This window comes from Kogia breviceps, chromosome 14, assembly GCF_026419965.1.
Source record: "Kogia breviceps isolate mKogBre1 chromosome 14, mKogBre1 haplotype 1, whole genome shotgun sequence".
NCBI classification, from domain to species: Eukaryota; Metazoa; Chordata; class Mammalia; order Artiodactyla; family Physeteridae; genus Kogia; species Kogia breviceps.
Genome location: NC_081323.1, coordinates 19,638,603 through 19,655,466, shown reverse-complemented (window position 1 = coordinate 19,655,466; position 16,864 = coordinate 19,638,603).

The window sequence follows — 16,864 nt, the reverse complement described above, 5'->3', positions numbered from 1 at the left end:
AAACCAGGAATGAGTTTTATCTGGCAAAGACATCCAGCAAAGGAAAGAGTCACTTTGGGTAAGAATGAATCCCTCCATGACCAGGATATCAAATATTTCCTAAGTACCTACTTGGTGGTGATGTTGTTATAGGGGTTCAGAGATCGAATGTGGAGATGGCATGGACGCCATCTGAGGTCTCCCTTTAGTCGCTGTGATCCTGTGATCTGACTTTAGTCCCCAAACACTCAATCAACAAGCGAGGGCTTGATCATTTACAGTTACACAGTAAAATGTTTCCAGGAATGATTTCCCTGTAGCATTTTAATAAGTACTCTATAAATAATAATTTATCTGAGTTGACTACTATGTTAGAAAAAGAATATATTAAAGAAGCCCGGCTAATTGAAGCTAGCAGTTAAATTCCTTGAATCGAAACCAATTGGTTTATCTACATGACTCTAAAGATTTGGGATGAAAACGGCTCATTATATTCTGACATTCTAATACCTAAAGATCCAGATGTTTCACAATATATTGACACGGCCTTCCAGGAAACCTAGGCGTAACACTGAGCTGAAAATATTCTGAGACAGTTAAAACTCAATTGGGGGACTTCCCTGGTGGTGCTGTGGTTAAGAATCTGACTGCCAATGCAGAGGACACAGGTTCGATCCCTGGTCCGGGAAGATCCCACATGCCGTGGAGCAACTAAGCCCGTGCACCACAACTACTGAACCTGCATGCTGCAACTACTGAGGCTCGCATGCCTAGAGCCCATGCTCCACAACAAGAGAGTCCACTACAATGAGAAGCCCACGCACCGCATCGAAGAGTAGCCCCTGCTCACTGCAACTAGGGAAAGCCTGTGTGCAGCAGCGAGGACACAATGCAGCCAAAAATAAATAAATTAATTAATTTAAAATAAATAAATAAATTGGATCAGAAAGAGCCTGTACTCTTCTTTGTCTGGGGGCTGAAGGAACTTGAAAGAAGCTGAAACCTGTGAGATCCAAGTCAGCAAGATTGCTGGTTCTAACCTGTATGACCACACAGCTTGAGTTACCAGCAACTGTCCAATTATACCTGTGGTCCCAGTGTAATATTTAACAGAATACCCTTTCCCTCCCCAAAGTGTCTGGGTTTGGACAATAAATTACATAGTCAGTATAATCATCCAAGTTATTCCTCAGGGAGAGAGACTGGATGGGGCACAGTTTAGTGGGGGCAAAACAGGCGCTAAGGAAGACCCAGTTTCAGGTTGTGAGAGGGAATACAGACCAGGAGGCAGAATGGAGACTCAGGAAAGAGCAACTTCTCCCCATTCCTCAAATATTCTTTACCCTTGGGTGACTCAGTAATTTCACACAACTTCTTCCTTCAGCTCAACTTTTACATGTGTGTATGGATATCCTTTTTTTTTTCCTTTAAGTTTTTTTTTTTTTTTTTTTCCTAGTTGTATTATTGTAGGCTGGCTAAGGACAAAGACACTAGGATGAGACATAAGATATACAAAATCCTCTGAAGATTTTGTCTTAACTGGGGGAAAATTTGTGTAAATCAGCCTTGACAATTTAGTCTCTCTAGTCCTTCCTCAGGATTTTATCATAAGAACTAACATTTTGAGCATCTGGCTGAGTTAATCACAAGTATTATTTTTAAGAGTCCTGTAAGTCCTATAGGACAGGTGTTATCACTCTTCCCATTTGATGGTTGAAGAAAATGACACTGGAAGAGATGAAGCAACTTATCCAAGATACCACATCAAGCAGCTGATATCGTCAAGATTCTAACACAGAAAGTCTGAGCCATGCTCCTCCTGATTAATACTCTATTTTGAGCATGCCAATGTGCACAGTTCATAAGCAAATAGTTACTGAGTTGAATGGAGCAAGGAAAAGGATAGGAAAGAGTCCTGAAGCTCATAGTGTCTGGGGTGGGATGTCACAAGTCCAACCAGCACAGGTGTGAGGTACAATACGGAAGTGTTCTGAGAGGTACACATACCTGTGAAGAGATGTGTGTCCACTCAAGGAAATCGTCAAACGTTTCTGGAGAAGTGAAATTTGGGATTGGTTTTGAGGGGTGAGAAAATGTTAAGGAGATAGAAATGAGAAGAGGATTATTCCTGGCAGAGGGAACAGCCTGGCAAATGGCGTTGGTGAGGAATAAATGGTGAGTCTGGGTTCTCAGTTAATCCATTTGGGCTGGACTGTTATAAAGTTCAAATGACTTATTATGAATTATAGGGACTCCCCACCATGGCCTCTGCTCCCTACTTCCCATCACATAATTCTTTCCCTGTGTTTTACTCTCCAGCTTCAGCATTTTATACATTATACTTCTATCTCCCATATAGCTGTTTCAACTCAATGATACCATTCATGATTTTCTTTCACACTAGAATACCCTTCTCATGGATGCTTTCTTCATCTAGTTCACTGTTGTTGACCTCAACTTTGCTTCTTCAAAAAAGCCTTCCCTGATAACTGGGTCAGGTAATTTCTGTCTACCGTATACTTCAATAGATCCCTAGTATGTATCAACTGCTATGCACAGTGCTTAGTACAGAGTAGGAGCTTAAAAATAAAAATAAACAAAATAAAATCGACTGGAAAGAGATGCAATTGGAGACATGCAAATTTCAGGCAGGGGTCAAGTTCAAAGACTGCTTCTACAGTGGTTCTAGTAAGAACTAGGGAAGTGTCTGAGAGAATAGCAGGGGAGTATGAGGAAGAAGAATTGCTGAGACATCATCTTGGCATGTGTACAAGAATCTTCCAAACAATTTGGGAGGACATAGAATTTCAGACTCCAAGAGATGAGAGGAAGTTGAAGTCCATCTAATCCAATAAATCTCTTCCGCGTGCTTCTCAAACTTTCCTTGCAAATATTTAGCCATTTCTTCATCTCCTGTTATTGGAAAATCTATGCTAGAAATTGCCATCATTCATTCATTCATTCATCAAATGAGCATGTGTAAAATACTGTGTAAACTTGTTGGTATAGCACCAGGAGCCAGGGATGAGCAAGGCTTCTTTCCTATCCTAGAAAAGATGAGAGATTATTGGAGGAGACAGATGCTTGGAACAGAGAATAAATCCTCTTTAAGTACTGAGTCTCCTCTTCTCATTGGCTTCTGACAGTAAAGTTCAAGACTCAAGTCAGCCTCCTTTTATGTTAAAGCATCTATTATGTCTCCCCAAAGATTTGCCTGCATGTCCTTCTGATATGAGGCAATTATAAAATGTCAACTTGTTCTTCCAAGTGTACTTAGTAGATGACTTCCTTAGATACATGCTCTTTTTGGTGTTCTTGGACCTAATTTGGTGTTCTTCATTACACGTGGGGGTCCCTCCACACCCCCAGCAAAGCAGTTCTCCAGATACCTACAATTCAATTCTGACACTCTCTACCCAGAAATGACATCAGATCTCCCAGGGTAAGGGCTCAGTCCATAAAACTTCACGCTGCCTCCATCACACCCATTCAGATGCTAATCACAAGGCCAGGTAGTTATACATATGCTTCTGATCAGTTGGCTATAAATCCGAGGTTCCCACCACACCCTCCTTCCTTGGGTTTATTTGTTAGAGCAGATCACAGAACTCAGGCAACATTGTACTTACTACATCACTGATTTAGTATGAAAGGATATAACTCAGGAACAAGCAGATAGAAGAGATGCATAGGACAAGGTGTGGGGAAGGGGCAAGGAGCTTCCACGCCCTCTCCAGGTGTAGCACTTTCCCAACACCTCCATGTATTCACCAGCCCAGAAGCAATCTGAACTTTATCCCTGTGGGTTCTTTTGGGTTTTTATGGAGGCTTCATTACACAAACATGATTAACTAAATCATTGGCCATTGGTGGCCAGTGCCTGGTCATTGGTGGCCAGTCCCACCAACCTGCAGTCCTTCTTTTCTTTGCAAGGTCAGCGGGGTGGGACTGAAAGTTTCAACCCTCGAATCACAGGATTGGTTCTCCTGGCAACCAGACTCCATCCTTGGGTGGGGTCTAAAAGTCACTTCACATGACAGGAGACATGTTGATAGCTCTCATCATTCAGGAAATTCCAAGGGTTTGGAGAGCTCTGTGCCAGGAACTGGATCGAAGACCAAATGTATATTTCTTATTGTAAATCACAATATCATGTATATGTTGAAGTAGTCGTTATGCAAGGGGTGTGTAATAAACAGATGCAACGGGAAATTCAGTAAGAACATACAGAACCAGTCATGTTTCTCAATTGTAAGTTAAAAGGCAAAACCTTGGGCACTGGATTTTCTTAACTTTGGGGCAAGTGTGACATAATAATCCTCATTCCTTCTTGCTTAAGAAATGAAGAGAAATGAATGCTTTGTTCAGTTCTTGATATAAAAAAGACAACTTTAAAGCAATATTTTATTAGAACCATAAGTTTTGCTAGAAAAATTTTTAAATCCGGAGTTTATTTTCCCTTGGTATTGCCACAGAGCACCAACAGGAATTGAGATAATTTTTTTTCTTGTATTTGTACCCACTTATTAAACACACATGTGAGCTAGATTCCTTGCATAGGTGCAAAAGGGATTAGAAGAAGGGGAAAAAGGTGCAATTTGGTCCATTGACCTGTTTCCCTGCCCTCAGGACTCTTTCACACAGCTGTGAGAAAAAGGGAGAGGAGGAAGGAGGTAATTTAGCAGCTCATATCCAGATGTTCATTTCAAACACACCCTGAACAACTTTTGCATGGTTTATTTCATTTTCTGAAACCATTTTTCACAAGCCTGTTTTCTCAGCTGGGAAACTTCTGGTGTAGTTTTTTCAAACAAATATTGCATTTGGCATTACAAAAAAAAGGAGCTTTTGAGACATTCAAAGGACAATGTGTTTGCCTTGGTCTGCAGAAGCAGGACTGCAGGAATGTAGGCATTCTGTACCACCCAAAGTATAGGTGGAGTAATGTTCCACTCTTACATTCCATTTACATGGAATCTTAAGAGCTCCTTTAACTTGACCATTGTAATGCTCTGCTGTCTTTTAGGTTGGCTTGAAGTGTCAGAGCCAAGAAACCTCACTAAAGACAAGCAAGGCCAGTGGAAGAATCCACCAGGCTTAACACTAAGCCAGAAACTTCTACATGGCACTTCAAACAAAGTAGTCAATTTTCATAAAACTCTGTGCTATTCTAGTTCTACTTGCTTTCTTAAGTAAAATAAGAAGAACTAGAGGAATAACAGTTCTGAATGCCAATGACTCTCTTATGCAGAATCCTGTAGGATAACGTCCCCATGGCTGGTTCCATTCCTCTCAAGGTCCAGTTCCTGACAACAGATTGTTCCACCAGAGTCATAGGAGTTGGGGTCTAGGAAAACCCCTTCCCCCACCAGAGCAGAGCTGTTCTCCTGGCCAACTACAGGAGATAAACCATTCCTCCTTCATAGTTTCTTTAGGTGGAATAAAACTTAGAGATAGATGCAGGAAAGAATGGACGACCCAATAATGAGTCCAAATGGAAGACTAAGTTCTGTCTCTTTGAAGAAAGGAAATCAAGCCACAAAGATAAAGGAAAGAAACAATAGAGCAAAGTTTTGATGTCGGAGACATTAAAAATGGAAAGTTTTGAAACCTAAACTGAGTCTTGGATAGTTTCTTAACCGTCCTGAGACTCAGTTTTCCCACTTTTAGAATTGGGCACCTAAGTCTTTAGACCAGAGTATTAAAATGAAGATGGAGTATGAAAATGCCTTGTGCAGTGTCCTCATTATTGGTTAGCTCTTGGCACCACATTCCCTTGACTTAAAGAGAATAGTGAAAGAATGTTAGAAGCCTTTATTTCTGTAGTTGTTTCTGTTGAGGATCTGTGTGTCTCTGAGATATTAAAGAAGATATCCAGGGGATGTGGTTGAAGAAGGAGACACAGGAAGATCATAAACTCACTTCCTCCCATGGACACAGCAAATCTACAGATATATATGGGACAATTTCCTTTGAAAAAGACCTGAGAACTGGCTAAGCTGCTCCGTCAAATTGAGCAAACAAGGAGGAAGGTATTAGAGGCCGAAATAGATCTTGTCAAACCTCACTCCTGTCTGGGTGACTCACAATTGGAAGGGAACTTGCAAACCCGGAACTTCTCCCTGAGGAGCAAAGGGTTCGTACCCCAGGTGAGGCACCCCAGCTTTCAAGACTTTAACCTGAGAGATGAACACCAAAAACGTCTGACTTTGAAAACCATTGGGGCTCACGAGACCCAAACCATGAATGGCAAAGTGAGAAATGTCTCTTAAGGTGCTCGACTGTGGACTCACTCAACTCAGGGTCCAGTGTAGAAACACCCATTTGAAAAGCACAAGACTTTATGTGAAAGTGATTCATTTACTAACTTTGGAGCATTGGCCTGAGGGACAGGGACCTGGTGGGATAATCTTCAGGGACAGAGGCACTGGTAGGTGCCATTTTCATTTTCGTGCTCTCTCTCTACCTTGCTAAAGCTGGCAGTGACTTTTTTCTTTTTATTCTCTTTCTCTTTTTTTCCCTTCCCTTTTCTCTCTCTCCTTTCCTTGTTTTCTCCATGGGTGCCATCTTTATCCTTCAACCGACAGGTGTCATCTTTTTGGGCTCCCTCTGCCTCTTAGAGCTGGGGCCCTGATTTTTGCTACTATCCCCCAGGGGACACCTCCAGATCCCCTGGTCTGGTGGCCAGCAAGGGTTATGCTAGTCTTCTCACAGGACTGTATATATTTGCATACTTTAAAAGTTTCTGCCTGAGGGTCTGGCTTTGAATCAGCCTGAATCTGGGTACTAACTAAAATCTTGCCCTTTGGGACACTGACAGGTCTTGGCACACCCTTAGCAATTGGGAGCTATTAAAAATGAAATAGGCTGGCATTTGTCTTTCTCTTTCTGACTTATTTCACTTAGTATGATGATCTCTAGTTACATCCATGTTGTTGCAAATGGCATTATTGCATTCTTCTTTATGGCTGAGTAGTATTCCACTGTATATATATATATATATATATATATATATATATATATATATATATATATATATATCCCACATCTTCTTTATCCATTCATCTCTTGATGGATATTTAGGAGTTTTCCATGTCACTGAGTCACTTTGTTGTACAGCAGAAATTAACACAACATTGTAAATCAAGTATACTTCAATAAAAATAAATTAATAATAAATAAATAAATAAACAAATAAAATTTTTAAAATATGAAATAGGCTGCTTGGAGAATCCAAAAGGTTCAAGAGACACCAAGAGTTAGGTTGAGAATGAACAATAATGTTCATCTCCTATCTAAGGCCACTCCTTCAAGACTGGGAAAAGATATCCAGTAAGCTGTTGGTTATAAAAATCTAAATGTCAGGAGAGACATTTACTTTGAGGATAGAGATTCAATAGTCATAAGCACAAAAGTGATGACCAGATGCTTAAGAGTACATGAGAAAACCAAAGAGACTATCGAGATTGGAAGGGATAAAGGACATAGAACAGAGATGGGGACATTGCCGTTTGAGGAGTGGCCACATAAGAAGACCCTGCAAAGACAATGGAAAAAAAAAATTGAACAAGAACATTTAAAGTGGAAATTAATGAGAACAAGGCCAAGAATATTTTTTAAAGAAACAAGAGGGAAGATTTTCTAAATTTTAAAATAAATGTACATATTACACTCTGAAATACTGGGAAGTGGGAGAAGGAATGAAAAAATAAAATGTGCTAACTTTCTTCATTGAAATAAGATAGAGTCAAAAGCTATTGTTTCTTCTTGACCTTGATAATTAGAGAAATAGCAGCTCAAGTATGTTCTTTTGCAAAATTTAGTAGAAACAAAAACAGGATGATTCCTCCCAAATTACTGGAGGAGATTAAAGAAATCAAAGCAGAGTTCAACTAGCAAAAGACAGGAAATATGGGAAATGATAGGAAAGCATGAAATACAGAAAACATAAAATAAGATCACAGAAGGAAGTGTAAATTTATTTCTTATGACAGTAAATATAAATGATTTTAATACCACAATATTTAGAAGCCATCAGTTCAAGTGAGAAACAAAAATATACCTTTTGGAAGATACACTTTTTAAAGTGTCTTGGAAACTTTAACCATAAAGTATCTGGAAAATGTGCATCAGGAAAATGCAAATAAGAATGACATAGATATTCAGCTTATATTTATTTATATTTATTATCAGATGGAGTAGAATCCTATTTTATATCAGATGGAGGAGAATCCTGAGTTGAAAAAAAATACAAACAGGAAAAGAGTTAATTTACTTGGAGTTATATTCCATTATGAATAAATGATTGTTATATACTTTTCTCAATAACAAAGTATTAAATAAATATGTAAATTAATCTTTTAGAAATTGAAAGGAAAATTTTTGTTTGGACTATCAGTTGTCCCTCAGTATCCATGAAGGATTAGTTCCAGGACCCCTCTGAGATTTTACAGATGCTCAACTCCTTTATACAAAATGACACAATATTTGCACATAACCTAGGCAGGCATATCTTCCTATATACTTTAAATATATCCAAATTACTTATAATACCTAATACAATATAAATGTTATGTAAATAGTTGTAAGTATAATGTACATGCTATACAAATAGTTGCCAGTATAGGGTAAATTTAAGTTTTGCTTTCTGAAACTTTCTGGAAATTTTTTTTTCCTAAAATATTTTTGATACAAAGTTGGTTGAATCCATGGATGTAAAACTCACAGATAGGGAGGACCAACACACCAACCTGTGTGTGTAAAATTCTCAACTACACACATCAAATAGATAAAAATAACTAAGGATAGATAAGGCTTTATTAATATAATAAGAATATACAAAACATGTACATTACCCCTACAGAATGAATACTCATCATCTATGTTTCAGATGTTTTCCCTCTGAATTTCAGTGAACTCTTCCTAGAACCAGCTTCATTTGCCTTTAGGATGTGATTTCCATAAGAATATGAAGTTATTTCTCCATTGTGTTCTACCAGATGATCACACTTCTCTGATGACATTCTGGACCCCGTAGCTTAGATGTGCTCCCACATTCAAGTACCCAACCTTTTCTAGAAAGATCTTAAACTCATCCTCTAGGAATAAGGACAAGCTCTTGAGAGATGGATTGACTCTCTAAGTTCTTATTTTACAAGAAACCTTTTGAGAATATTAGTTTAATTTACCTTCACATAAAGCTCTCTTCCTTTCAATTACTTGTGCTGATGAATGTCTTTCCAAGACTTCTACACAAAAAAGTGTGGATATATAAGTGTTGAGGTTTAGGATGGAGCTTCATCCCAGAGAAAGAATTTATGCCGCTGTGGCACTGGCCAGTCCATAAATCTAAATAAAGGCCCACAATGTGCCTTAGGAGGCAAGAAAACATAGTAGTTAAGAGCAGAGAGTCTGGAGGTGAATTGGCTGGACCTGAATCCTGGAACTACCATCGACTGTGCCAAATTGGGAAACTCAAACGTTCAGTGCTGTCAAATGGGGGCCATGACAGTATCTGCAGTGTTGTGCTGAGGAGCATTCAGAACAAGAATGTTTTGCATGATTATTAGACATGTTTTAATTATCAGGACATAGTGCCAGCTATTAAAGAGAGCATGAACGTAAACAGGGAGATACTCATACATAGGTGGAAGAGAGAAGTAGGGTGTTGACACAGACATTGGTGAGGTTTAAAGAAAGTTCTCAGAGGAAGTATAAAGCTGAATCCTCAAACATGCGCAAGTGTGTTTTTGATGGGGGTGAGTGGAGAAGGACATTATTAGCAAAGGGAACCTCCAGGAAAATGATGAGAGCATGGCCAAGCATGGCAGTCTTAGAGGACTGTAAAAGGTGGGGTATGACTGGAATTAGAATCCTAATTCTAAATTAGGATTGTTAGAGGGCAAGACTGGGGAGAAAGTGGGTATTGTGAAAGAGGGCCTTTAAGAATTCAGACTTCATTCTGTGGGCGATCAGAATCCATGAAAAGGTTTCAAGCATAGTAAGTCATATTACTGTTTCTCTCTTTTTCTGCTGTTGTTGTTCATTTGATTTTTTTTTTTTTTACTTTACTTTTTTAATGAAAGGAACTTTTCAAACTGTCCTTTCAGCAAGCGAAATATTGTATAATCATTGTAAAGATAATAATCTATAGAAAATTATAAATAATAGTTTAAAATTACCTAAGATCCCACAACCTTGCAGAAAAATCCACTGACATTTCACTGAACATCTCTCAGAATGCACACATACAACTTCAATGAACTGATTAATATCATTTCAGAAATGTTTTAATCAATAATATGTTATGACAGCCTTTCCATATCGATAAATAAAAGCATGTCTTAACATTTTAATGATGGCAGAGTTCTCCATTTTGTGGAGGTAATGCAGTTTATCTACCCAGACTTTATTGATAAAAAAAAAAAGTTTCTCTAATTCCTGACACTTCAACAAACAGTTAGAACACTGCAACAAAGTCCCAAAGTCATCAACAGGTTAGAAAACATAACAAACAGATACTTGAAAATTAAAACAAACAAAACTCACTCCTTTAACCTGCTGCAGAGCAAGAAAAGAAGGGAAGGTCTTGTCCAGTAACTTGGGTAGAAGTTTATTTTTTCAGTAATTCAGTTCTTCATCTCTTTTTTATTGATCATCAACAATGTGTCTGGTCCTGTTCTAATAATGGGATAAAATGACAAGCAAGTAATTGAATGTCACCTTTATTACAACTTACATTATAGTAGGGGAGACAGATGATAAACTAATAAACAAGAGCATATTAGATAGCCAGGAGCACTATACAAGGAATTAACATAGGGTGGTATACAGAGTAGGAGACTATTTTATGGATTATCTAGGACACCTTCTCCAAGAAGCAGTCATTAAGGCTGAGAAATAAATGACCAAAGGACACGGACAGGTGACAATCATGAAAGGGGAATTCAGGGAAGAAGCAGCTAGTACAAAGGCCCAAAGTGGGAAGTGAGCTCAGCAAGTTCAAGGCAGAGGAAGATCAAGAGGCCAATGTAGCTTTCAGATATTCAACAAGAAGGTGGCATGAAGTGGGAAGCACAGATAGGTCAGGAACAACCTTATAGGCCACATAGGAGATCAGTTATTACTCTTATTGACAATGAGAGGAGTTTGGAGAACTTCAACCACAGCAGAAACTGGGTCTAAGTTTTAAAAGACTGCTTTGGCTTTCTTAAACCATAAACTCTTAAGGATAAGTTGCTGTCTTCTCTGGCTCTGCAGTCACAAGACCTAGAAAATACCTGGTACATAGGAGATGTTACATCAACATCATGAAGAATCAACAAACATTAAGTATGGAATCCAACACAGGGAAAATGAGAGTGGAAGCAGGGATTCTTTTATTAATATTTATTTAACATTTAAAGGTACTATAACAGGTGCTGTGGTCATAGAGATAAATACATGTGTGATTATTTTATTTCAATTGTATGTTGGAGACTTACCTTAGTTGGAAGAAAGGGCGTGTCTTTTCTTGACACTCCAGCCTAGGATCTATTAATTTTGGGGTTGGAGACTAACTATATCTGGTAGCCTCTAGTTTTTTTTTTTTTTTTTTTTTTTTTTTTTTTTTTTTTAAGGAGAAATCCAGGTCTTCTACTTGACCAGAAAGTCTAAGAAGAAAGGGAGATTTAGGGTAAATGATCAGTTTATATTGGAATCTGTTGAATTCTTAGAATATGTTTGGCTTTGTGGGTGCAAATGAGCAGTGGAAGTTAGACATGGTGATGTGGCAAGAGACTTGGAGATGAGATCATGGCTGTGTAGAGACAAAACAATGCATAGAGAAAAATAGAGTGTGTGAAATAATTGTCATCATGCGCCCTCTCTGTCTCAGTCGGATTTATTGCTCCTTTACCAGTTCCTCCGAGAACCATGATAGCTTTTAAAGAATATGCAATTTGGAGTTGGACTGCTTGGTTGGGCATCAAAGCAGCATCACCAGTAGGACACTTGTGAGCCAATTTTCCAAACTTTTTGGGCTCCAATTTCCTCATCAGTAAAATGTGGATAACAGTAACCCCTATTTCGTACAGTTGATTAAGTTCTTTACGGCTTCCCTGGTGGCACAGCAGTTGAGAATCCGTCTGCCGATGCAGGGGACATGGGTTCGTGCCCCGGTCCAGGAAGATCCCACATGCCGCAGAGCGGCTGGGCCCGTGAGCCATGGCCGCTGAGCCTGCGCGTCCGGAGCCTGTGCTCTGCAACGGGAGAGGCCACAACAGAGAGAGGCCCGCATATCGAAAAAAAAAAAAGTGTTAAATTCTTTAATATACTTCCAGCCCCTGAACTATATTCAGGACATAATAGATGTTATCTAATATCTTTATTATAATCAATTGAAAATATTTATTACAAGGCTGTAACTCCTCTAGACCATCATTTATTGTGATCATCTGTATATTACCAATGGCCACTGCAGTATTTTGTGAAAGGTGTGCTTGATAAATGTTCTTTGAATTTATTTACTGGGGTCTCTGCTTATCTAAAGTCCAGGAAAGCTTTTCATTGTTAAGGACGTTACACACAAAAAGGGCACAGAAGTGTAGATGGCATGCTCTTCTGTCTTGCTTCATATCGTGGATAATGTTGGGATCTAATACATCATTTCCACAGAACGGTTCACATTGAGATTTAGACAATTTAGCTGAATCATGTGTTATCTGTGAATTCAGGGCTCGATGGAATCTCCAAATGCAAAATGTTTTAAAGCAGGGCCCATATACCATCCAGATCAGAGTCCTGTGTATCAGATGCTTATTGGAAATGAGACTCCAACCTCAACCCTCACTGATTCCCAACTTACTGGTGGTGGGTGAGGTGGGAAACAACCTGCATGGAACTACCTCAACTATGGCTCTCTGTCTGTGCCATAAAATGCTAGAAACAGAGGAAATCAAGGAGAAAAAAAAGCATATTTATATTTTTGCTGATAGAGAAATTACTTCTAGAGGTCATAACATAGGCTGGGTCAGTGAGATCCTGGAATCATTGTTTGTCTTCGTGTAGCAGAGTGTTTCTTTTTTGAGAGGACATGGGAAGTAGGAAGCAGACAATGCCTCTCAGTGATCATCTAGGTTGGCAGGGAGCCCCTTCTTCTGGGCGAAACCTCTTTGGAGAGCACAGAGCCCTCCCTCAGCTTTGACCAACTCACCCAGGAGATCGGTCCTGTCTCCACTCTCGTTGAAGAGAGAGCCAAGGATTCTGACCCTTGGTCTCTGCCAATTACATGGGGACGTAATTTAGTTGGATTCAAAAGAAAGACTTTCTTTCTTCTTTTCTATTTTTTTCTCTTTCTCTCATTTCCTGAGTCTCTGCCAAGGCAAACTGGTTCCAACCAATGCCACTGGGAGGCTCGAGATGGAGCCCAGTTCTCTCGAACACTTTGGACCCAAGTGGATTCTTGCTCCAAATCCATATCCAACACTTAGTCAAGTGTGGACTCCTGTAAAAGCCTCGGAAAACAGAAACATGGATCAAACACGCCTTCAATGTGCTATCATGTTGCGTTGAAAACCTATGTGCAAAAAACTAGTCACAGCCACCAGGTCATGAACAGAACACCCCTGAGATTTTTCATGAGGGAACTCCCATCGGGCCCTTCCATTGAGACCTGGCCTCTGAGGGTCTTTTCCACCTTCAGAATGTTCTGGTGTTCTCCCTTGAGAAAGGGCAAGAGCAGCCCCACCAGAGGCCCTTTTCCCTGGCAGCACTCTGTACCAGCAAAGGGTCTCCAGCAAGAATTTCCATGGGAAGGTCTTCCAGCTGGAGCTCGGCAGACAAGCGAAGTTCCCTTTGAGGTTCCGCCACCCTTTCCCCTCAGCTCTCCATAAGGTGTAGCTTGGAGAGGCCCCATCTGATTTTCAGGATGGGGTTGGTGCATTTCATTTAGTCAGAACTGCTCTTCTTAGTTTCCTCAGTGAGTCTGAAAGGGGCAGAGAGAAAGAATGTTGTCTGTTTTACCACCACCTCCCATCTCAGTGTGCAACAGGTCACAAGATGTGACAAGTTCATGTGCTAATTCCTGCCTTTTCAGTTAATAGAATCACACAGATGGGAATCCTTATCCTGGAATCGGACATAAACTCGAGCAGCAGTCGAAGGAATATAAAGGAAGCCTGGCCCCTTCTCAGGACTTCACTAGACAGAAATCACTTTCAAAAGCATCTTGACCCTCAGCTGGGTAGCCCTGAGAGGCTATTCCCTGACAGGAAGACACAGACCTCTGGCATGAGCCCTAGTCTCTATCCACTCATCCTGCAAAAAGCTTACAGCACATTAAAGAAATAATAGCACCTGACAGGATGTCAACTTCGTTGCTTCCCAGGAGTCTTTGGGCAGCAGTGCTGTGGAAGTGGTTCTAAAACCACCCTAGAAGCAACCTAAGTGTCCATCAACCGATGAATGGATAAAGAAGATGTGGCACATATATACAATGGAATATTACTCAGCCATAAAAAGAAACGAAACTGAGTTATTTGTAGTGAGGTGGATGGACCTGGAGTCTGTTATACAGAGCGAAGTAAGTCAGAAGGAGAAAAACAAGTACCGTATGCTAACACATATATATGGAATCTAAGAAAAAAAAATGTCATGAAGAGACTAGGGGTAGGATGGGAATAAAACACAGACCTACCAGAGCATGGACTTGAGGATATGGGGAGGGGGAAGGGTAAGCTGGGACGAAGTGAGAGAGTGGCATGGACATATATACACTACCAAATGTAAAACAGATAGCTCGTGGGAAGCAGCCGCATAGCACAGGGAGATCAGCTCGGTGCTTTGTGACCACCTAGAGGGGTGGGATACAGAAGGTGGGAGGGAGGGAGACGCAAGAGGGAGGAGATATGGGAACATATGTATAAGTATGACTGATTCACTTTGTCGTAAAGCAGAAGCTAACACACCGTTGTAAAGCAATTATACTCCAATAAAGATGTTAAAAAATAAAATAAAACCACCCTAGAGATTCTCTGTGAGGTGATGAATGGAACACTAAGAAAGAAGGATGTTGAGACAGAACTAGCAGAGCCATGAGCAACACCACAGGGATGACTGTTGTCCACATTGGATACTGTTCACCTTGAATATTCAGGTACGGAACCAGTTTCCAGTGTTACCAGATTATGACCTAAAATTTGGTTCAAAGGTGACAAAGAACCTTTCGCAATCAAACGGTTAGGGATTTGAAGGTCATGAGATTTCTTCCTGTCTCAGGCTGTCCCTGATGAGCTAGAAGTGTTTGAGCAAATTATCCTACTCTTCCTAAGCCTCTATTTCCTCACCTGTGAAAGAAATTAGGTCCATACTTTCCTTTTTACTCAATTATTGAGGATCAAATAAAACGTCTAGAGCTGTGACTGGGACATTGAAACAGTGGTTTCATTTTTTTTGATGTATTTCACATGTGTCAAGCCTTGTGCCCAGCACTTTTATGGACATATTTCTAACTAACCTTCCCTAAAGTGCTCTGAGGCAAATGCTATTATTACCCCTCCCACCATATTGCAAATGTGGAAACTGAAGTTTAGTGACAAGATCCTACAACTTGCAAGTGGTGAGTCATGATCTGAAACCAGCTTTATCTATACATGACATCAGAGTCCAAATTCACAGCCACATCTTAGGTGCTATAAAGTGTATCTGTTATCATCACTACCATCATTTTCATCACTGCCACTAACCAAACCATGAGGATACTCCATGCCTTGCTAGACAGTTTGTAGCCATTATAAGAAGATGATATTAAAGTAGACTATTAAAGGGGAATTCCAAACTTGGAAGAGAACTGAAAATTTTGGAAATCCAGGAAGAAGGGGACACATACTTCTGGGAATTGAAGTGAGATTAGGTTCAAAATGTATCTTCATGGATATTTGTCAATTACCTTCCACTTGGAACCCCTCCCTCCTTTTCTATGGGAATAGCTTACACTTCCTCCTTAGAAATAGCCCTTTCCCTAGTTCATATATCTGATGGGAAGGACAAGTCATATTTTCCTGTTGCACTAGACCACAAGAGTGGGCTGCCAATCATTGGGCTTTGTCCATAGAGATCAGTACAAAGGAAAGTACAGGGCACGACTATGATCCAAAAGTGTCAATCACGATCATTCCAGAAGATTTCACATATTGACACTAGAAGAATGTGTCTCTGTCTTCTGCCATTGCAAGGCTGGCATGATGTAAATCTGGAACATTCTGTAACATTTTTGCTTCTCTCTTATGTAAATAAATGGAGGAAGTGAGTGGTAGGAGGGAATGCAACCAATACAGGAGGAAGCAAGGGGTGTGCAGAGAGGAAGGAGGGGGAAGGGAAAAGGGAGGAGGACAGGGAAGAAAAAGGGAAAGGGAAGGAAGGGAAAGGAGAAAAAGGGAGGGGGAGGAGACTGTTACTTTCACCCCAGGATCCATTTAGAACTGTGTGTCTAGATCAGTTCCACTCCTGGGTTTCCTTGTTGAGTTTCCATCATTTACACATAAGAACACTGGTTTCCAGAGTATACACTGGCTTTGTCAACACTGAGGTCACCATGAGCTTGGTAAGAGTAGTTTCAATAGTCTAGAAGTAATCATGATTTGGGGGCTTCTCAGCCTTTCTAAGTCCCTGTCTGGAACATTTATCTTTCTCCCTACTGGGACATGTAGAAGCGCATACCAATGAAGCTCTAACTGGTTTCTTATTTCAGTTTCATGGTGTGATGAAAAGAGACTGAGCTTTGAGGGCATATAGACCTAATTTCAAATATCAGCTTTGCCAGATGTAAGTCTATGATCTTAGACAAATTATTTAAGTTCTCTAAGCCTTCATTTTCTCATCTCTACATTGATTGTGGGTACTTGGATAT